Raw genomic sequence first — 23,919 nt, 5'->3', positions numbered from 1 at the left:
CATCAATAATAGATGGTCTTGAGTTCAGTCGATACCAAGGTATCTCAGTGACAAACATGTTACTGAGATAACTTGCGTATTTCACAGCAAAAGGGTATATCACAATAGTCCTAAAATCTGGACGCAGTGATCTTCACCCGACAAACGAAAAAAAAAAAGCGGAAGTCTGCTGGAAAACTGTCACTCTAGTCCGTGATGGTTGACCACATGTCGTTGACTGCTAGCAAAGTATCACGTTTGCTTTGATTGGGTTTTTGGTAACTCTCCATTGTCGTCCATATCAAGCTTACTTTGCTTTCAAATCAATTAGATTTTGCCTTTTCATAATTATCAACAAGTGCGATTTCACTGCCACACAGGAATATTTCGCAGAAGTGAAAAAAATCTCATTCGTCTTCCACCCATTTAATTATGATAGGCTGAATATGTCTTAAAACTTTTTCAGTTATTAATTATGCTATATGTTGAAAAATTTTCTATCAAATAATCATTTCTATTGAACGACATTTTCGGCCTTATAACCTATTCGGCTAAACGACCGTTTCAGCCAAACGACGTGGAGAAGAGTGCTTGTTCGGCCAAATTACTAATTCGGCCGTATGTCGCTTTGGCCAATCTGTTTTCAGTTGCATAACCGTTTTGCCCAAACGTTCAATTTGGTCAAATACAATTCAGCTTTATGATTTTCAACTTAACATATTATTCAGCTAAATGGCTTTTGCCAAATGATTTTCGGACAAACGACTCTTCCTCTTTTTTTAACATATTTTTCTATTGAATTCCTCATGAATTTCTTTTAAACAATACAAAGAAATTCCTTCAAAAACCCTATTCTTTTCGTTGAAATACCGAAAGGTTTTTTTTTATTTAAAAAAATAAAAATTTGCGTAAAGTTCTGAATAATTTTGGTTAAAATTTCGTCAAATTCCGAAGAATTTTCCATAGAAATCATTTTATGTCCAATGAACTTCTTATGAAAATTTCGAACAATTTGCCATTGAAATCCAATTTTTATGTTAATACCCACATTCTGAACAATCTCCTGCGGAAAATTTGAAGAATTTTCTGTGTAAATTTCGAAGAACGAAGTTGCAGTCTTGAAATCCTGAAAAATTGCTCCACGCCGATTCACACAGCCGTCACCGCTGGCTAAAATGGCTTTCGGCGTGACGCCGAAAACGCTGCTGCCACCGACCAAAATTCTGGCAAACGCCGCCGCCGCCGATTTTCGGACCGGCGCACACCTCTACAACCAAACAATCGGCAGGCAGTTCTTTATCCTCCCATATTTTCTGCATAATGTGGTGGATTGATTGATGCAGCTGCTCACTTCCGTGTTTGAAAAGCTCGACCGGGATCTCGTTCTTCCCTGCAGCTTTACTGTTGTTTAGTTCGTTTACAGCCTTCTTAACCTCGTCCAGCGTTGGTGGTTCCACAGCTTGACCGTCGCCGACTATGGCCATCCTGCTCCTTAATTCACCTTCCTTTTCACCGTTCAACAAATCTTCGAAGTGCTCCTTCCACCTGGCTGCCGCCATATGGCCACTATATAGTCTTGTCTGTCAGCAAATTCCCCAAATCCGAGAAATGACGTCCGTCGACCAGCACGTGGTCTATCTGTGAGCAAGTGTCTCCACTCGGATGTTGCCAGGTGTGTTTGCGGATATTCTTACGTGCTTAAGTAGGTACTGCTTAGCTTGTTACCATCCTTCTAGCAGCAGCAAAGGTTACAAGGCACAGACCATTATCGTTGGTAGCGGAATGAAGGCTTTCCGTACCAATGACAGGGCGAAAGAAACTTTCTCTTCCGATCTGCGCATTTGCATCCCCGATGACAATCTTTACATCTTGTGTTGGGCACTCTCCGAAATCTTTATCAAGGCTCTCATAGGACTCATCCTTCACGTCATCAGGCTTATCGTTCGTTGGGGCATAGATGATGATCAGGCTATAGTTGAAGAATTTGCTCTTCATTCTCAAAACGCAAATGCGATCGCTTACCGGCTTCCACCGGATAACAAGCTTAATCTGCTTCCCGATCACCATGAAGCCAACTCCTCCTTCTGCTCTGTCACCACCGCTAGATGTGGTAGATGTGGTACTTGAATGAAGTGTTCGCGATGGCATCCACCGCCCGGAACTCACGTTCTCCAGTTCTGGGCCACCGTATTTCCTGGATTGCTGCCACACTCTACAGCTCACGAGCCAGGAGCCCAACACGTGCGGGTTCATTCAAAGTTCTCACGTTCCAAGATCCGACTTTCCAATCGTTGTCCTTTATTCGTTGCCGTGTCTGTTGCCGTTCAATCAATCTGTTTGCTCTACTTTTGCCTTTCTTGGTAACTGTAGAATCTTCGGTAGGTTACCTTACCAGGGTTGCGCTACCTACATCGCGTTGCAGGGGCTGCCTTCTCGATGCCGACACGATGCAGCATGATGTGCACAGTTTTGTTTAGAGTCCTTCGCTGGCACTCGGACGATGATCAGCCGCCCCTAACATGGGGAACAAACGCGGTTGTGAGCCGTGTTAGAGTGGAGAACAGACGCTCGATCAGATTTACACCTCCGGAGAGGAGCAAACCCCCCCCCCCTTCGCTGTCAGCATACGACCATAGTTCCCACCGGGGTTGGTTACCCGACCTTCCCTAAGGTTGCTCGTATCCCGGCCAGCACCGTATCCCGGCTAAGGACCGCGAGATGGGGTCTACACAGTTAGAATTTTTGTGTAAATTCATGTTTATTTTGATGCACATGTTTGAAGCATCTAAGTACATCTAAAATTAAGTTTAAACGATCGTGTAAAGTTAAAGTTTTATACATCAATTGAAAAATGAATGATGATTCGTATTAATTTATATCTTTTTCAATGCTCTTAATATGTGCATTGATTTCGATGGATATTCCAATCAAATAACAAATTCAATTACTGTGTTTTTACGACTGGGCCTGTTTACATGTCGTTGAAATTTAAATATTTTTTGCTGTGTAGGTCTCCAAGCCTTTTGAAGTAAAAATTTTGGTGTGAAATTCGATAATAGGCATAAAGGATAGAAAAATAGCAATACAAAGCAGGAATGAGACGAGCCTGGGATGTTACCAACGAACTCTTGCTTATAAGGCAAAAAATTTATGGATCAAAATATAGTTTTTATGGATCATTTTTCAAAGAATTAAGGATCATAAAAATATTCTTTAAGGAGTCTCCCGAACTATTTGATGGATTTATGGTAGCGTTTCATGAAACATTCGGATGTTATTTATGGATCGTTTTTCATTTTTTTATGGATCGTTTTTGCACATTGAACGGTGCAAAGTAAGGGCTGCCCTTTTCAGTACAAGAACGCATTAGTTTTTGCAATACTGATATAAGCTCTCAATGAATAAAGAGCTAGCTGACTGCAAATGGCTTATATTTTCTCTACAGACAAAGTAGCACGCATCAATGATAGCATTATTTTGTATCTTGTCAGCTTATCGGGTCTCTCGTTAAGTAAAAACGGCTTATGCGTCATTCATATGGAAGCATTTACCTATTAGTAGGATGCTTGTTCTTCAAAGAAAATAAGAAATACATTTCACCGACGATGAAACTATAATCATTATTGGGAGACTTACTCGAGAAGAACTTCGAACGAGTTACGTTCAATTTGAGACGATCCTTGATGTTCTTTATATCTTACCTCTCTAGATCTCTCCTATCTGTCCAAAAACGTTCAAACTAAGTTGTAAGGGCGAATTCATTTATTAGACTTGGATTTTAAATTTCAAATTCAGTTTGTTTGAACCTCTGCTCCATCAATACTATCTATTTTTAAAGTTTACTCAGTGCTTCTGTTGTTTTAAAACTAATTCTTCCCTTTTATTTTGATATTTTATAACTTCAAACTCATGTTACTGACCTTCTCAAAATTTGCTAATGCATGCTTATGCATAATTTTCACAATCATTATTGATCGCAATTGCCTATCGCAGTTAGTTTCATTTGTGAGTAAATATACATGAAAAGTACGTATGTTGAAATTTTTGTCGGGACACACTATGTCGTCAAACATTATTGACGCCCAATTCTTACTCCCAACTTGCGAAACATGTATTACGTCAGTCGTAATTCTTCAATGAATGACGGATTGTTGAATTGCGAAAGGGATCCCTAGGTGGAATCATTTTACCGTTTCGATTGCTTCGGTATCAATGAAGAATAGAAAAATCAAGCATAATTCTATTGAACGTGGGTATTTCACGAAACCTTCTCCATGCCGGAATGAATCATTGTGCGTACAGTGAACCAACACGAAGGTCATGTGAAAACCAATATGGTTTACCCCGGGGTGGGCGGTAAGGTATTACTAAGAGCTTTTTCTCATATCCCGTTTCTTATGGGCCACTTGTTTGCTCTTCGTAGAACTGGAAAGTAAGGGTGTACCGACATGCTCGTTCGGTTTTTATCCCCTTCTCGGTCGAAAGTGCCAATTCCCACTGCTATACAAACTGTTCGGGGATGAAGAAAAACGAACCCAAAATCATTACATGAATCATTGAGATCATTAATTCTGAATGTAAACGATGATTCTGGGTAAACACCGTGATTTATATGGGAAAGTATGCTATTGATAGAATCGTAAAACAAATAAAGATCCGATTCCAAGTAGGGCATCAACGGATCAACCATTGCCGTTCTAAATGTTTTGTTATTTCTTCAACAACTTTTCTGAGCCATATCCAAACGACAGAGTTTACACACTTATCACAATACTACCCTATTACTTGGAATTTGATTTGAATTTTTCTTCGAAACTTTCATAGGCCCGGGATCAACAAATTGCTTGACCAATATTTGACAAAAGCAAATTTTATATGGAAAGTGAAATAATAAACAAATGAGTGAACTGTTTCAAATCCCATTGCATAGTCACAAACTCATCCGAAATTTATTGGGGATTCGTCGTTGACCCGTTGTTGTACACGAAAAATACGTAGGGAATCTGTTCCGTTTTCCATCTCACTGAACATATATTCATCTCATCGCAAGAAAAAGAAATACAGAACCAATCTCGTTACTCTTTTTGCTTTCATGCGTGCTCACTGCTAAAAAAAACAAAAATAAGAAACAAATCAATGCTTTGTTTTTGATGGGATGAACATGGGAGCAATGAGATAAAGTGCCGAACAGTTTCCTCTCTTTGGGATTTATTATTTTGACACTCTTTTTTGAACTTAGCATTGGCAGATTTACTTGTAACATAATCGATTCGACGAAGAATCCGGTCCCATTGTTTGCTATTGGTAATTTGTCAAATCGAACTATCGGCTCAGAAGTTATAGACAGAATACTATTCATTATACGCAAAAAACGCTTGAAAATACGTACTTATATTTATTTGTACATCTTAAGCGCGAGAAATGTACCAACACCGCTAAGTGGATTATTCAGGGTTTCCCAGCCAGCTCAGTTGCGACTGCCTTGTTTTTTGTCTAGCCGATCGCTCTGACGAGGCAATCACCAGAGCTGCCGAATTTATTTGGCACATCTTATCCTAGTTTTCTCCTTTCTTATTTTTCTTATTGGCATTGCACCTCCCAAGGGGACATTGCTGCCTCGCAGCTTAGTATCCATTCAGCACTTCCACAGTTATGAATACGAGGTTTCTTTGCCAAGTTACCATTTTTGCATTCGTATATCGTGATTCATGGGCCTAACATGCCTTTTATGCCCAGAGAAGTCGGAAAAATAATCAACCTAAAAATATTTTAAAACGGATCAGGAATCGTATCCAGCTACCTTCAGCGTGGTTTTGCCACAGACAAACAGACGTAACAGCTTGAACATTTTTCTAAAAAAAACCTTCACTCAACTACTCTAACATTACCTTGCGAGTAAAAGGCGCTGGAGTGAAATGTCAAATTCGATGGATTATGACGCCTGCGCCTCTAGTTGTGAAACGCGCAATTCATCCAATTCAAAATCATAGCCGATGGTGATTTATCTAGTGTTTCGTCTGTGGTTTTGCTTTGTAGACGCAAATCTTAGCGCATGGCTGGAAGAAAAAGCAATACATTTTTTTGAATCCATCTTAGTGTAGCAAAAACGTACGACAGATAGACATCACACAAAGAATTTTAACATTAACGGTATCATCACTTTGAGTGACCAGGATAAAGCAATAAAAGTGAAAAAGACAAGTAAAACTATGAAAAGTTATTCAATTGAGTAAAAATGATGGAACGATGTAATAATTCTCAACGATATTAAAAACCATTCACCAGTGTCCTCCACAAGTGTAACTTCTATGACAAATTCTAACAGATATTTTATTGCACAATCATATCGAATGTATAGAGTGGAAGGGCACCATATGTTATCGAGCTTGCTAGTGTCGAACCATTTGCGAACCGATCTTCCTTCATCTTAGTTAGTGTGCACATTTTTTTTTCTACGAATATCAAATCATTTTTTGCTCTCATTTGTGCCGACACATCATCGATTCAACAAGACATGGCCAACCCTTTTTGCAGGTGCTCTTCTGGTTTGCTTTCACCTCACGTATATGCGGCTTATGCCGGTCGACTTCGCACTGTGGATAATGCTGCTCGTTGAAGTGCCGAAACCTCTCACATAAGCTGCATTGACATTATGGAAATTACTACTAAGCATGTTTTACTTAATTTTTATGAGTAATGAATGATCAAGATAATCCTATGTGCAGAAGGCATTTTGCCTAGTTAATATTATCAAGTTGACTGCAAAACTGCTTTTTAGCAGATGATATTTAAATGCAAAATCAAACCAGTTGCCAATATTTGAAAAGTATCCTTTGTGAATATTAGACACATCAACAATTTGACCAAATTTACCAAAACTTATTCAACTATGCAACACGCTTCGATGCGGCAGGATAGAAATATTTGTCCTGTAAGAACTACATCTCCCAGAGTCCTTTACTCACAGATGTTACTGACAAGGGTATCAATTTGAATCACCAAAGATTGGGAACAAGCTCCAATCGGAATCGTTCGTGATAGTGAAAGATATACATCTCCGGTTGATGAGTGCGTGCAGATTGAAACAGCTTGGTTAAACCTCTACGGAATGGTGGAGTAACGTTCCGTGTGATGCATGTTGATGCCGAACACCATAAATTCAAATTCGCCCAAGCATGCCTGGTTTGGAATCCAACGGTTTTGAGTTGAATATATGAACGGCATTCCGATGCTCTCAGTTTTGCTGTCGAGGAATTTTATAGGATTTCCTGATTTATTTTCTTTGTTTTTACTGGTTAGATGTTCTATGATGGAGACATGCCACTTTGCAGTATAATATATATTCAGTGCCTCTGAAATTCCATGAACTACGATGTTTATTGAAGAAGTTACCTTTTTAATTCTGGTTTAAGGTGGCTTACATAATAAGAAAACTGTTCCGTTTTCCATCTCACTAAACATATATTCATCATAGTTCCTTTCGTTCATAGTGATAATTTATTAATTTGTATTCGAAAGCTCCGTTAGAAAACTATCGGCACATGTCGCAAGATTTTTTTACTTTTTTTTTTACTTTTTAATGTATCATTTATTCGCCTTAATGTTCAAAATGGTTTTTTCTTAAATATTACCAAACATTGAAGAAAAACCCAGATTAATCCACCTAGCGGTGATGATGCCTTTCTCGACCTTCGTAAAATGTGTGTGCTTGAAAATAGATGAGCTAGTAGCTAGGAGTAAAAAAGACAAATTTCTTTGTTCTTTCTATGAAAATCAGATTATTTATGGCAAAGATATTGTAGATCCAGTTGAAAACCGAAAATCATATTTTGTCCCATTCCCGGATGTCGCAACTGCATCGCGAGTGGTGCCCGACTATGGCACAGTTGCGCACTACTCACGATGCAGATGCAACATCCGGAAATGCGAAAAAATGCGATTGTCGCAAGACCTCGGTTCGGTTTTCAGCATTTCAGAATTTCGACATTTTTGTTTCCTTTTCCAATCTTTTTGACGTACATACCCCTGTTTTATTTTACCCAGTCATATATTTTAAGGATATCACTTTTGGATGTTAGTTGAACTGAAGCTCCGACTACACAAAAAGAAAACGAAAATGTCATTCCCATCAAGCGAGCAGAGGGCAATATTTGTTATGATATAAATCTCATGACCGTCTTTCTGCCAAACTCCCGTATGAAGAGGGAGGGAACCCAAGCAACCAGAAGTTCAAATTTTACTTAAATTTACTCTTAACCGAACTAATTGGTTCACTATGGTTCACATCAAGTTCCAAGCATCCTTAACGGAACTTTAAAGTTCACTTAAAGTTCCGTTACATACAAAAAATTACTTAAAATGAGAGCTGATTAAGCCAAAATAGCCCTTTTTATCCGAACTTCTGGTTGCTTGGAAAGTGTATCAGTGTGAAAGCATCCGATAGCTCGTTTTCGGAAAGAAATTATAGCCTTTCGGTACAACTTTGTTGCACAAGAAAGGCAAAAAAGTATTTTGGCCATAATTTCTAAGGTAATAGTTCAATCTGGCCAACTTTCAATAGAAAATAATAGAACAGGATTCCGCGTCTAATGCAATTTGTTGTGAGTAAATCGGTTGAGGGAAAGTTCATTAAAAGTCAGCAGCGAATGAAACTTGTTGGAATTAAATCGATTGAGGATAAGTTCCAAAAAAGTGAGCTAAACTTTTCGCACTTTTGGTGCGCGCACACATACATAGAGACATCATCTCAGTTCGTCGAGCTGAGTCGATTGGTATATAACACTATGGGTCTCCAGGCCTTCTGTAAAAGTTTGGTTTTGGATCGAACATACAACCTTTTCGTATAAAAAGGCAAAAATGGTGTTTCGGCCATAACTTCCGATCCCATAGTCCGATCTAGCCAATAGGAAACAATGGAACAGGATTCTGCGTCGACTGCAAATTGTTGCGTGTGAATCGATTAAGGTTAGGTGTCCGAAAAATAGGTGACATTTTTTGTGATTTTTATATTAAAAAAAGGTATTTTGGTCATAACTTCCGATCCCATAGTCCGACCTGTCCAATTTTCAATAGGAAACAATGGGAAAGGATTCTGCGTCGAATGCAATTTGTTGCGAGTAAATCGGTTGAGGATAAGTGCCTGAAAAATGAGTGACATTTTTTACGTATAAATTTGTATTTTGGCCAAAACTTCCGATCCCATAGTCCGACCTAGCCAATATTCAATAGAAAATAATGGTACAGGATTCTGCGTCGAATGCAACTTGTTGTGAGCAAAGCGGTTAAGAATAAGTGCCCGAAAAATGAGTGAAATTTTTTACGCGATTTTTTCGTATGATTTTGTATTTTCGCCATAACTTTTGATCCTATAGTCCGATCTGGCCAATTTCAAATAAGAAACAATGGAACAGGATTCTGCGTCGAATGCAACTTGTTGCGAGCAAATCGGTTGAGGATAAGTGCCCGAAAAATGAGTGACATTTATTACACAATTTTTTTCGCATGATTTTGTATTTTGGCCATAACTCTCGATCCCATAGTCAGATCTGGCCAATTTCAAATACGAAACAATGGGACAGGATTCTGCGTCGAATGCAACTTAATGCGAGCAAATCGGTTGAGGATAAGTGCCCGAAAAATGAGTGACATTTTTCACGCGATTTTTACGTATAAATTTGTATTTTGGCCTTAACTTCCGATCCCATAGTCCGACCGGGCCAATTTTCGATAGGAAAAAATGGGAGAGCATTCTGCGTCGAATACAACTTGTTGTGAGCGAATCGGTTAAGAATAAGTGCCCGAAAACTGAGTGACATTTTTAACGCGATTTTTTCGTATGAATTTGTATTTTGGCCATAACTCTCGATCCCATAGTCCGATCTGGCCAATTTCAAATAAGAAACAATGGGACAGGATTCTGCGTCGAATGCATTTTGTTGCGAGCAAATCGGTTTAGGATAAGTGCCCGAAAAATAAGTGACATTTTTTGAGTAGTTTTGCGCACACACACACACACACACACACACACATACACACACACACACACACACACACACACACACACACACACACACACACACACACACACACACACACACACACACACACACACACACACACACACACACAGACATCACCTCAATTCGTCGAACTGAGTCGATTGGTATATAACACTATGGGTCTCCGGGCCTTCTATAAAAAGTTTGTTTTTGGAGCGATCATATAGCCTTTACCGTATACTTAGTATACGAGAAAGGCAAAAATGGTATAATTTTCGATCCCATAGTCCGATTTGGCCAATTTCAAATAGGAAACAATGGGACAGGATTCTGCGTCGAATGCAACTTGTTGCGAGCAAATCGGTTGAGGATAAGTGCCCGAAAAATGAGTGACATTTCTTACGCGATTTTTTTCGTATGAGTTTGTATTTTGGTCATAACTTTCGATACCATAGTCCGATCTAGCCAATTTCAAATAGGAAACAATGGGACAAGATTCTGCGTCGAATGCAATTTGTTGCGAGCAAATCGGTTAAGGATAAGTACCCGAAAAAAGAGTGACATTTTTTACGCGATTTTTTCGCATGAATTTGTATTTTGGCCATAACTTTCGATCCCATAGTCCGACCTGGCCAACTTCAAATAGGAAACAATGGTACAGGATTCTGCGTCGAATGCAATTTGTTGCAAGCAAATCGGTTGAGGATAAGTGCCCGAAAAATGAGTGACATATTTTTACGCGATTTTTTTGCATGAATTTGTATTTTGGTCATAACTTTCGATCCCATAGTCCGATCTGGCCATTTTCAAATAGAAAACAATGGTATAGGATTCTGCGTCGAATGCAACTTGTTGCAATATTATCTTTTGGCACTTTGTTGTCCAACGTTCATAATTTTTTGTCTAGTTTTATAACGGCCATGGCAAATACGGTAAATAAGAGTGAATACCCAAAAGGTGTTTTGCCCCGGGGGCGTTTTTAGGCCTCTTCTCCTACAAGGTATGAGGAGTGGTAGCTCTGCCGAGCAAAGTCTGAAATCATAATGAGAGCAATGCTCTCAGAGCATATAGAAAACATATTTTGATTCCGACATCAAATTGGAATCATAACTTGCTTTCAAATATGAATCAGCATATTTTCATCCTATTTTGCTGTAGATTTCTAAAATCGTATGATCGGGCCTTCTATAAAAAGTTTGTTTTTGGAGCGATCATATAGCCTTTACCGTATACTTAGTATACGAGAAAGGCAAAAATGGTATAATTTTCGATCCCATAGTCCGATTTGGCCAATTTCAAATAGGAAACAATGGGACAGGATTCTGCGTCGAATGCAACTTGTTGCGAGCAAATCGGTTGAGGATAAGTGCCCGAAAAATGAGTGACATTTCTTACGCGATTTTTTTCGTATGAATTTGTATTTTGGTCATAACTTTCGATACCATAGTCCGATCTAGCCAATTTCAAATAGGAAACAATGGGACAAGATTCTGCGTCGAATGCAATTTGTTGCGAGCAAATCGGTTAAGGATAAGTACCCGAAAAAAGAGTGACATTTTTTACGCGATTTTTTCGCATGAATTTGTATTTTGGCCATAACTTTCGATCCCATAGTCCGACCTGGCCAACTTCAAATAGGAAACAATGGTACAGGATTCTGCGTCGAATGCAATTTGTTGCAAGCAAATCGGTTGAGGATAAGTGCCCGAAAAATGAGTGACATATTTTTACGCGATTTTTTTGCATGAATTTGTATTTTGGTCATAACTTTCGATCCCATAGTCCGATCTGGCCAATTTCAAATAGAAAACAATGGTATAGGATTCTGCGTCGAATGCAACTTGTTGCAAGCAAATCGGTTGAAGATAAGTGCCCGAAAAATGGGTGACATTTTTTACTCGATTTTTTCATATGAATTTGTATTTTGGCCATAACTTTTGATCCCATAGTCCGATCTGGCCAATTTCAAATAGGAAACAATGGGACAGGATTCTGCGTCGAATGCAACTTGTTGCGAGCAAATCGGTTGCGGATAAGTGCCCGAAAAATGAGTGACATTTTTTGAGTAGTTTTGCGCACACACACACATACACACACACACACACACAGACATCACCTCAATTCGTCGAACTGAGTCGATTGGTATGTAACACTATGGGTCTCCGGGCCTTCTATAAAAAGTTTGTTTTTGGAGCGATCATATAGCCTTTACCGTATACTTAGTATACGAGAAAGGCAAAACTTAAGTGGTGCTATTTTTATTTCGTACCTTTTTTCATAAATTTTCTAGTATAAATGTAAATGACCCACATTAATATCAATTTTATGCACTGAAAAATAGGGAAACAGAATGTGCTTCCATCATCTGTCCATAATTAAAAAAAAAAATATTAATAAAAAAAATTGTGCTGGTGCTTTTTTCTATTTCGCTCAATGTATCTCCCTTGGAAAATGGGGTGTCATTATTTTGAAAAGAGAAAATAAAAGAATAATTGCAAACACTGCGGTAGCATTCAACATTGAATCACAAAATAGATTAAACTTGCTGTTCACTGTCCGGACCGGGATCGCGATAATAACCTTCGGACACTATATGGAATTTCGTCATTCCAAATTAAAAGTCGCGAGCTATGGAAAACACTACTGGTTTATTATACTTGTAAACGACAGGACAACGATTTATTGCTCGATACGGTTTGGAGAACAAATTATATTTCGATGCAAACTCGCGCACTGTTGGATGATAACTAACAACTGCCCGGTATCGACAGTGATACCGAGGCTCAGTGGAGAGTTTCTCCAGACGAATGAGAGACGATCTCTCCTATTGCTCTACCTGATAGCAGTGATAAGGAAGGGAATCAGATGACCACATGATAAAGGGAGATCGCTATCGACTGCTAATTGTGGATCTTAACCGCGTTGCCAGAAGGGCCGATATTGCTGTGCTTGAACACTTGCTTTGTAAATACCTAATAAATTTACCTTTTCGATAGTTTTATCACAGACAAACAGACGTAACACTAGAGAAATTACCATCGACCATGACTTCAACGATCATTTTGAATGTGATTGATTGTGCGTTTCACAACTAGAGGCGCTGGTATCGTAATCCTTCGAGTTTGACATTTCACTCCAGCGCCTTCTGGTGACAATGTCATACGAAACATTGTTTCGTGTAACATGCTCGCAAGATGGTGGTAGAGGAGTTGGTCGATGGATTTTTCAGAAAAATGTTCAAGCTGTTACGTCTGCTTGTCTGTGGTTTTATCATCAGTCAGAATGATAAAATCAGTGGGTGTCTTTTTAAAAAATCTGTGAGAAAAAATCTTAGCATATGCCATGTATGAACGCTATTTCTTTGAACAATGCGATGCTTCTGATGCGTTGTAACAAATACGTTACAGTACAGTACGTCACCCGTTTGCAATAAGGTACACGCACAAAACAGATAGGAATCATAGAACAAACGGCAAGTTTCAAAGTAGGCTTTTCGTGTATCAAAAATCGACGAACGGCTCTCCCGTGTATCCAAGGCGAAAGAAAGAGACGACAAAGCATGCGATGCTGCTCTATCTTATGCGCGTTGTTCAGTAAAGCTTGACTTCCACCGCTAGGTTCGCTAGCGTTTCAAAATCCTGGGAGGACCATATTTCACTGCAATGATGCCTATATGTTATGTGGTACACGTCATAACAAACGGATTGACGGCGTTTTTCCCTCTGCATAATCGATGAAAAGCTCATGCTGGTATCCTCTGCAGATGATTTTTTTTTGCACAGGCAAGGTAGGGAATCTGTTCCATTATTAATAACATGTTCTTATATCAATGACATTCGCAAAACAGGCAATTCCAGCTGAATTGCGGGTTTGCTAACCATCCAATATTATCTTTTGGCACTTTGTTGTCCAACGTTCATAATTTTTTGTCTAGTTTTATAACGGCCATGGCAAATACGGTAAATAAGAGTGAATACCCAAAAGGTGTTTTGCCCCGGGGGCGTTTTTAGGCCTCTTCTCCTACAAGGTATGAGGAGTGGTAGCTCTGCCGAGCAAAGTCTGAAATCATAATGAGAGCAATGCTCTCAGAGCATATAGAAAACATATTTTGATTCCGACATCAAATTGGAATCATAACTTGCTTTCAAATATGAATCAGCATATTTTCATCCTATTTTGCTGTAGATTTCTAAAATCGTATGATCGGACATCAAACTGAGTACTTATTTTGCTATGGAAACAACATAAAAATTAGTTTTCGATTTGCTCTCATCGATAGTAAGAATAGTTTTCGATTTGATGTCACAGTAAGATTTTTGTGCTTTTGTGCTTAAGTAATCATATCAATTCCGCATTTCGCAAAGCAGTCATGAAAAGATGGAGTGTCTTTTATTTTTACAAATAATTTCAAAATTATTTGATTAGATATATGAAAAAAATAACGACTAGTCAATAAATTAATCATATTCCTTTGATCCACCGAGTTGAAAGGGATAACCTCTCCGGAAACCTCCGGAAATTCCTTCCTCTACATATTCTTCCGAAAGTTCCTCCAGGAAATCCTCCGGAAGCTTCTCCGCGAATGAACATCAGAATATCAGCACTCGAAAATTCCTAAGGAAATTCATCCGGTTTATTATTTATTTATTTGGCTTACATCTAAAGATATAATACTGAATCAACAATTTGACGTCACAATACACAGTTCGACGCCGCATCTCTCCATACTCGAATGTGTCCCACGCTCGCCAAGTCGTTCTGGACCTAGTCCTCGCACCTCGCTTGCTGCGCTCCACGCCGTCTCGTACCTGCCAGATCGGAAGCAAACACCATCTTTGCAGAGTTACTGTCGGGCATTCTTGCGACATCCCCTGCCCATCGTACCCTTCCGACTATAGCTACTTTCTGGATGCTGGGTTCGCCATAGAGCTGGGCGAGCTCGTGATTCATCCTTCGTCACCACACACCGCCAAAGATGGTCCTAAGCACCCGTCTCTCAAATACTCTGAGTGCTTGCAAGTCCTTCTCGAGCATTGTCCACGTTTCATGTCCTTAGAGGCCTACCGGTCTTATAAGCGCTTTGTACGTGACACATTTGGTGCAGGGGTGAATCTTTTTTTGTCCGTTTGATACAAGCGCAATTACATAGATGGAAGTCTTATTTATGAAATATAAATGTGAGATGTGCATCAGTTGTTGACGAATCGCAACATATTTTGTACCACCAAATGTTCACATGTTGGGCACCCTTAATTCCGAATGATCAAAGTCGAATTTTCAATTAACGCTGGTCAGTCAACGTAGCAAATTCTTATCTTTCAATTTGCATTCATTAATGAGAAGATTCCTGCGTTTTAGATTCACAATTTAGACATGAACTTATTGTATACGTTTTGAGATTTCCAGTGGTGTATGCTTCGAATCGTAGCTAAATGCCGTTGTTTTAGTACCGGAAATAAATGTTTTTTAACCCATTCTACAAAAAAAAATCCTCAAGGAAGTGCTCCATATAGTTTATTTTTCAGGAATAATTGTCGAAGAAATTTGTGTGGGAATAACAATAAATAAAAGTTCCCAAGAGGTATTCTGAACAGGGTAGAAATATTTCACAGTCAATGCAGTGAAAAACATGGATCTCAGTATAATCTGCAGTCGCCTTCATCGCCGCCGTGGTGAGTGCGACTGGGTGCAGCCGAAAAATCATTTCCAACACCGACAGTTCAATTTCGCATTCAGCCACTCACAAGTCGCTCTGACAGGCTGCTCAGTTCGCGCCTTACCGTATGACTGTGAGTGGCCCATTTAAACGCGTGGTGATTTTTTTCAATTTGCTGGATGAATGTGTACATTTTGCTGTGGTAAATTTCATCTTCGCGGCGCAGTGGGTGATGTGAGTTCTGTTGTTTACTTTTCTGCCACTCCGGGAATTTGAGATTGATTTCAAAGCAGGAAGAAAATAAAAACATGATATAAAAAAACATCACCTTCATCCAGTGCTGCCGAAAATTTACAACCCTGATTCTGAAACAATTTCAGGAGGATTTATTGAAAAAAAAAATGCTGAAGAAATTCGCAAAGGTTCTCCTGGTTTGAACCCTTGAAAGATTTTTTTGATTAACTTCTTGAGGTACTTGTCATAAGACGAGTTTTTGCAATCCCATTGAAATTCCACCACTTAATTGTATCTTGACAGATACGTATTTCGACCTCAACGGTAAGGCTTCAGTGTCTCGTACTTGACTCGACTTGACTCGTTCTTAACAAATCTTGAGGTAATTTCATTAAGAAATTCTGGTGGATTTCCCAATGGACTTCCTGGAGGAATTTAATAGAAAATTATATAGAATAGGATTTTAATACAAATTAATAGTAATATTTTCTAAGAAAATTCCATAATTATTTTCAACATAAAAGTCTTGTGGAATTGGCAAACAAATTCTGGAAAATATTTGTACCGAAAGAAATTCTAGTACGAATTTCCTAAGTCGTTCTAAGAGCAACTCTTCGAATTGTCGAGACGAATTCCTGAAGAAAAATTTCGCAACTTTTCGCAAAAATTTCGAAAAAGATGCGCAACCTGGAATCAAATTGATCAATAATTATTGGAAAACCGATCATTATGCGATCCCTGTTGAGTTAAAGTGCTTGAATATAATCGCTAGTTATATAGGCTCTCCACTTGCCTGCGCCCAATGGAAAGCGCCACAGTCAGTAAATGGAACATTAAGGTGATTATACAATCAAGCCATGTGGTGAATTTTAAATTCACCACACGGTTTTCTACTCCTATTATCAAAAGTTCAAATCTAGCGTAATAATTTTCGTACAATGCTGAAATTAAAGTCGATTGTTTAGCATAAGTAAGCAAACGATCTACGGATGTTCCATCCCCATGGACGTTGTGGTTCTCTCAATTTGTGCTCTTGAAAAATCACTAGAAAAAGCACGTGGTTTCCAAGATGGCCGATTTGTGGCTTTGTTGTATAACCACCTTAAAGCTCCCCACTCCATAGCAACATTCATACACACCTGAAACGGCCAATTAGCCCCTATCAAAACCAGCCCAAACAATTGGAGGGCACCCAAAATCTGGAACAGAATCAACTGAGCGTGGTGAAGCAAAATCTGTTTTTTTTTTTAACCACCCTAATTATTAGTTTGCTGCTACCGGTACTGCTGTTTACATTCGCTCTGCGATCAATTTTTTGGATTTTTTTCGGGCACGAATCTCGAATGATATTAAGTTTTTACTTCACACAAATGACTCATTCAAAAAAGTGAAGTTTCAAATCCCATCAATATTTTCAGTGCAGAATGTTTCCGGTGCGGGAAAGTGATTGAAAACTTGATTTTAATTGCGCTGAAAAAGCGAAATTCAGTAATAGTCGCGGAGGGATATCAAATTGGCAGGAGTCTGCTGATTTATTCCAAAATTTTAGCCGAAGCACATAGGATCAAATGAAGTAATATGTTCATTATGACGGGAAGCAAATTCATACAAAGGTGATGGACCCGTTAGTGCGCGGGTGCCATACTGACTGCAACGAAGGCAGTCAGTATGGCACCCGTCCGCTAACGGATCTCCTGTCTCCACCACAACTCCCCAATCAACATTCAAATGCTACGAATAGCGTCGAATAAAAGGTCAATATTCAAATTACTAGCCTGTTCAATTTCATAGCTTATGAACTACCTTTCCATCATAATGAACATATCACTTTATTTGATCCTATGCACTACGGCTCAAATTTTGGGATAAATCAGTAGTTTCGTGCCGATTTGATATCTCTTCGCGAATATCACTGCACTTTTTCGCATAGCTTAATTAATTTTCCAATTTTTTGGATTTTTTTGGGCGCGAATCACAAATGATATTAGGTTTCTACTTCAAATAAGTGACTCAAGTTTAACAAGCATCCAATCAATATTTCGAATGCAAAATGTTTCCTGTGCGGGAAAGTGTTTGAAAACTTGGTTTTAATTACGCTGTGAGAAAAACTGAAGTTCAGTGATACCAAGTTTTCATACATTTTTCATTCATACAGATACAGCAATTGAAATATTGCTGGGATGTTTGTCAAACTTCACTTTTTTGAATGAGTCACTAGTTTGAAGTAAAGACTTAACATCATTCGCGATTCTAGCCCGAAAAAAAAATCTAAAGAAATTATCGCAGAGTTCACCAGGGATTGCATATTTATTGGTCCACCCTACTGATAATCTATTTTGCAATAAATACGACACCAATACAATTGCAGTAAACGAATGTTTTTTATTGCACCAATACTTAAAAAAAAAATATTGGGTACTCAACTGACCTTCACCTTAACTATCATCCTACTGATTTAACAATGGCACAGACGCCCATTTTTTTTCACAATGGTTTTTAACAGGTTTGTCTGTAGGGGAAGAGGCCCCAAAACGTCCCTTTTGGGTATTCCCTTATATTTACCGTATTTGGCATGGCCGTAATAAAACTAGTATGAGCATGATTAACCGCCCACGGTTGCTACTCCGTTATTGCCAGGCCAGCTGTAATTACACAGAGAACCAATAGATGAAGTTTGGGACTAACATCATCTTCAATGTGTAAGAACTGGTGACCCAAAAATAAGCAATACCAGCGCCGGCCGTGTCCGAATGCAGGTCAATTAAGGAATAGGTAGGAAAATGATGACGTGATACTCGCTTTGATGGAAGCCGACGAGTCATCTGCACTTCCACGAGAAATCACTGGGATGTTGTATATATGGGTTAGGGAGTGTGGCTTGGTTCGTTTTGGTAAATGGTCTGCCATGTATAGCGTGTAGTTTGATTTAAAACAAAAGCAATTAAAAAACGCTAAATATTTTAATTATCGGATGCGAACTAAATTTTCACTTTCTGATTAACTTACTCACTCGCACAAAGTAGAACAAAATTTCGGTGACCGGCCGATCGTTTTGCTTTTCGCACAAAGCAAAACTTAATTTCGACAACCGGCCGATTGCTCTGCTTACTGGAGAATCTGAAACACGAGAAATCACGCACTGAACTGATTAACTTTATTACCGGCCGCGCAATGCAGAACACAATATTTCGGCCGATCGCGCGATCGTTCTGCTGTCCGAAACAAGAGAAATCTTGCACTGAACTCTTGCAAGGCCGTAATAAAACTAGACCAAAACTATGTAGGTTAGGCATTAAAGTGTCAAAATTAAAAACCGGAATTTCCTCCAGGAATGTCTCCGGAAGTTCCTCCAAAAATATCTCCGGAAAGTCCTCCAGAAATTCCTCCGAAAGTTCCTCCAGGAAGTCTTCTGGAAGATTCATCTACAATTCCTCCCAAAGTTCTTCCAAGAATTCCTCCCGAAGTTCTTCCAGGAATTCTTCCCGATGTTCCTCCAAGAATTCCTCCGAGAGTTCCTTCAGTAATTCCTCCGGAAGTTCCTTCAGCAATTCCCCCGGAAGCTCCTTCAGCAATTCCTCCGGAAGTTCCTTCAGCAATCCCTCCGGAAGTTTCTTCAGCAATTCTTCAGGAAGTTCCTTCAGCATTTCCTCCGGAGATACCTCCAGAAATTCCTCCAGAATTTCCTCCGTTAATTCTTCCAGGGATTCCTCCGGAAGTGTGGGTTCGACCGGGGCGGGGGTAAGGAGAAAACTTTTCGTGATCCGTTGTATCATGCTAGGTGTTAAATGTTCAGTCTGTACGACCTCTGGTCGAAGACGGTGTTGATGTCTTTTTTTTTAAGTTAAGAAACAAGAGAAATCTTGCACTGAACTCTTGCAAGGCCGTAATAAAACTAGACCAAAACTATGTAGGTTAGGCATAAAAGTGTCAAAATTAAAAATAGGAAGGTTGGAAAACCGAAATTTTCCAAACATCTAACATTTCGGCGAGGCAAAACACCCTAGGGGGGCTAACCAACAATGTACTGCGCATCTCCATGCACTGTCCATACCAGAATGCTGATCCGCCGATGCGTGGTGCTTTGTTCCCAAAGAGCTGCCAGCTAGAAGACGTATTGCCTCATGAGTTTTCCGGCAACGAAATATCACCACTTTTTTTCAAATGTATTATCAATATGATTGAGATTTTCTACAAGTTTTAAATGGCATCAGCTAGCTATATTGTTTAACTGTTGCATAAGGTAAAAATACCAAAGAAAATCATTACAGCTAAGACATTAAAGCAGTATTTGCTTAATTAGGGCATATTGCCCCTCCTTCCCCTATGATTTTAATTGTTGGATAAATTTATACCCCAGTCAGGGTTTGCAGAAATCGCTCTCGATAGATAACGAACAACAATAAAAAAGAGGCAAAAACCTCTTCGAATCATAACAAGCCATGAAAACAAAACTATCGCACTTGTATACAAGTTGGAAACATGATAAGTGAGACATGATAAGTGAGAGATTTTCTCATTCTCATTTAGATTCAAACCCTGATCCCAGTGTTAAATTACCCCAATGCCGATTTATTTTGTAATTGTATGCAAGCAAATTGTCAATGTTTACGTTTTTTATAGGGGAATGTGAGGCACAACGCCCATACCACTCAATAATGCAACATGATGCAATCATGAAAAAATCAACGAATTACAAATCGAAACTATTTTGCACTCCGTTCCATGCTTTAAACGTAAAAATTTTCAACTTATTTGCTTTAATCTTCAGAATGCTACTTGCACAAGGCACTGTCTATGCTTCATTTTCTCGTTTTACTTCATTTTCACCCACGGAATTGTATATTTTGGATGCGTAATGCATTTCAATTGGTGACTCAGATAAGATGTGACAAAAATGGAGTTGCTTGTCGTCCCCTTGACTTTAACACGCCGAATACCGTGATCAGAAAATAATGGGAACTAAATTTTCAAACAGCTGGTACTCAGCCGTCTTTTGACCGATTTTCACAATTATTTTCACCATACTGGTGAGTTATGTTCTAGGGATGCTCATTTTTTTCCCTAGAGGGGCGTGAGTAAGGATGGTTGTTCTAAAATATTGTAAAATTTTCTTTACATGACACATTTCAGTGTGAACAACACATACAGGATCAACGTTCTGGAGTTTGGATCAATTGGTCTACCAAGTCAACTGCGCTCGATAGCTATCCGAAATCGACCAGTCATGTCCATACAAGCCCGTAGAGCCCACGCGTATGATTTACAGCTCAGATACATCCGAACCAGATGTTCTAGGATCTCCTATGTGCTCTGGAATTTGGATCAATTGGTCTACCAGGTCAACTACACTCGATAGCTATCTGAAATCGACCAGACAGGCCCATACAAGTCTTTAGAGCCCACGAGTATGATTTGCAGCTCAGATATACCCAAACCAGATGTTCCAGGCTCTACAATCTGTTCTGGAGTTTGAATTATTTGGTCTACCAGGTCAACTGTGCTCGACAGCTCTCCGAAATCGACCAGTCATGTCCATACAAGTCAGAAGAGCCTACGCGTATGTTATGCGATTCAGTTATATCCTAACAAGATGTTCTATATTTTCCAAACTGTTCTGGAATTTGGATCAATTGTTCTACCAAGTCAGCTGCGCGCGACAACTATTTTAAATCAATAAGTCAAGTCCATTCAAAACCGAAGATTCCACGCGTAAGATTTGAAAGTTAGATATACGCACACCAGACACTCTAGGCTCTCCAATCTGATCTGGAGTTTGGATCAATTGGTCTACCAGGTCAACTGCACTCGATAGCTATCTGAGATCAACCTGTCATGGCCATACAAGTCCGTAGAGCCCGTACGTTTGATATTCCACTCAGTTTTTATCAAACCAGATATTCTCGGTTCTCAAAACTATTGTGGACTTTGAATCAATTGGTCTACCAGGTCAACCGCACACGTGTCTGATTTGAAATTCCGAAACAAGAGAAATCTTGCACTGAACTCTTGCAAGGCCGTAATAAAACTAGACCAAAACTATGTAGGTTAGGCATTAAAGTGTCAAAATTAAAAACCGGAATTTCCTCCAGGAATGTCTCCGGAAGTTCCTCCAAAAATATCTCCGGAAAGTCCTCCAGAAATTCCTCCGAAAGTTCCTCCAGGAAGTCTTCTGGAAGATTAACTGCACTCGATAGCTATCTGAGATCAACCTGTCATGGCCATACAAGTCCGTAGAGCCCGTACGTTTGATATTCCACTCAGTTTTTATCAAACCAGATATTCTCGGTTCTCAAAACTATTGTGGACTTTGAATCAATTGGTCTACCAGGTCAACCGCACACGTGTATGATTTGAAATTCTGTAATACCCGAACCTAATGTTCTAGGTTTTTCAACTGTTCTGAAGTTTGGATCAATTGGTCGCGCATTCCTCCAGAAATTCCTCCGGTAGTTTTTCCGAGAATTCTTCTCGAAGTTCCTGCGGAAGATCCTCCTGAATTCCTCTGGAAGTTCCTCTGGAAGTCCCTCCAGGAATTCCTCTGGAAGTTCCTCCAGGAATTCCTCCAGAAATTCCCCCAGGAATTCCTCCGGAAATTCCCCCAGGAGTTCTTCTGGAAGTTTCCCCAGGAATTCTCCGGAAGTTCCCCCAGGAATTCCTCCAAAAACTCCTTCAAGAATTCCTCCAGAAGCTTCTCCAGGAATTCTTCCGGAAGTTTCTCCAGGATTTCATCCGTTAATTCCTCCAGGAATTCCTCCAGAAATTCCTCCGGAAGTTCCTCCTGGAAGCCGTCCGGGAGTTTCTCCAGGAATTCCTCTGGAAGTTCCTTCAAGAATTCCTTAAGAGTTCTTCCAGGAATTCCTCTGGAATTTCCGCCAGGAGGTCCTCTGGAAGTTCCTACAGGAATTACTCCGAAAGTTTCTTCTAAAATTATTCCTAAACTTTCTCCTGGAATACTTCCACAAGTTTCTTGCGGAATTTATCCGGATTTTTTTTCTGGAATTCTGAAGAAAGTTCCTACAGAATTGACCCTGAAAATCCTTCTGAATTCCTCCGTTATGATCTGGTTAATCTGGTAGACAAATTTATTCAAACTTTAGAACAGTTTGGAGAACCTAGAACATGTGGTATGGGTATATCTGAGCTGCAAATCATACGCGTGGGCTCCACGGGCTTGTATGGACATGACAGGTCGATTTCGGATAGCTATCGAGCGCAGTTTACTTGGTAGACCAATTGATCCAAACTCCAGAACAGTTTGGAGAAACTAGAACATCTGATTCGGGTATATCTGACCTGTTAATCATACGCGTGGGCTTTACGGGTTTGTATGGACATGACTGGTAGATTTCGGATAGCTATCGAGCGTAGTTGTCATGGTAGACCATTTGATCCAAACTCCAGAACTCGTTGGAAAGCCTAGAACATCTGGTTTGGGTATATCTGAGCTGCAAGTCATACGCGTAGGCTCTACGGACTTGTATGGACGTGACTGGTCGATTTCGGATAGCTATCGAGCGCAGTTGAATTGGTAGACCAATTTATCAAAACTCCAGAACAATTTGGAGATCCTAGAACATCTGGTTTGGGTATATCTGAGCTGCCAGTCATACGCGTAGGCTCTACGGACTTGTATGGACGTGACTGGTTGATTTCGGATAGCTATCGAGCGCAGTTGACTTGGTAGACCAATTTATCAAAACTCCAGAACAATTTGGAGAACCGAGAACATCTGGTTTAGGCAAAGCTGAGTGAAATATGGTACATATGACCTTTACGAACTGGCATGGACATGACGGGTTTCCAATGGCACGGGTTTTCGTTGATTTTTTTCGGCAAAATTTGTATATCATCTCTCATAAGTTATAGAGGTCGTTTTGGAGTTGCTAGGGATGTCTAGAAGAAACATATTGTTCACATATAGTATAGTCAATTATAAAACATTTTTGGAACCTGTAAGTGTTGTTCACACTGAAATATATCATGTAAAGAAAATTTTACAATATTTTGGAAAAACCATCCTTACTCACGCCCCTCTAGGGAAAAATGAGCATT

General features: G+C 39.5%; 1 protein-coding gene across 5 annotated transcripts in view; it reads left to right on the top strand.

The window, feature by feature from the left end:
• The window catches only part of LOC134219910 (uncharacterized), a 123,305-nt gene that overhangs the window by 18,447 nt on the left and 80,939 nt on the right, over positions 1-23,919 (top strand). The window lies entirely within an intron of this gene.

This window comes from Armigeres subalbatus, chromosome 3 (assembly GCF_024139115.2).
Source record: "Armigeres subalbatus isolate Guangzhou_Male chromosome 3, GZ_Asu_2, whole genome shotgun sequence".
Classification (NCBI taxonomy): Eukaryota; Metazoa; Arthropoda; class Insecta; order Diptera; family Culicidae; genus Armigeres; species Armigeres subalbatus.
Note: the sequence above shows the minus strand (reverse complement) of the source record. Positions and strands in the feature narration are given on the sequence as shown.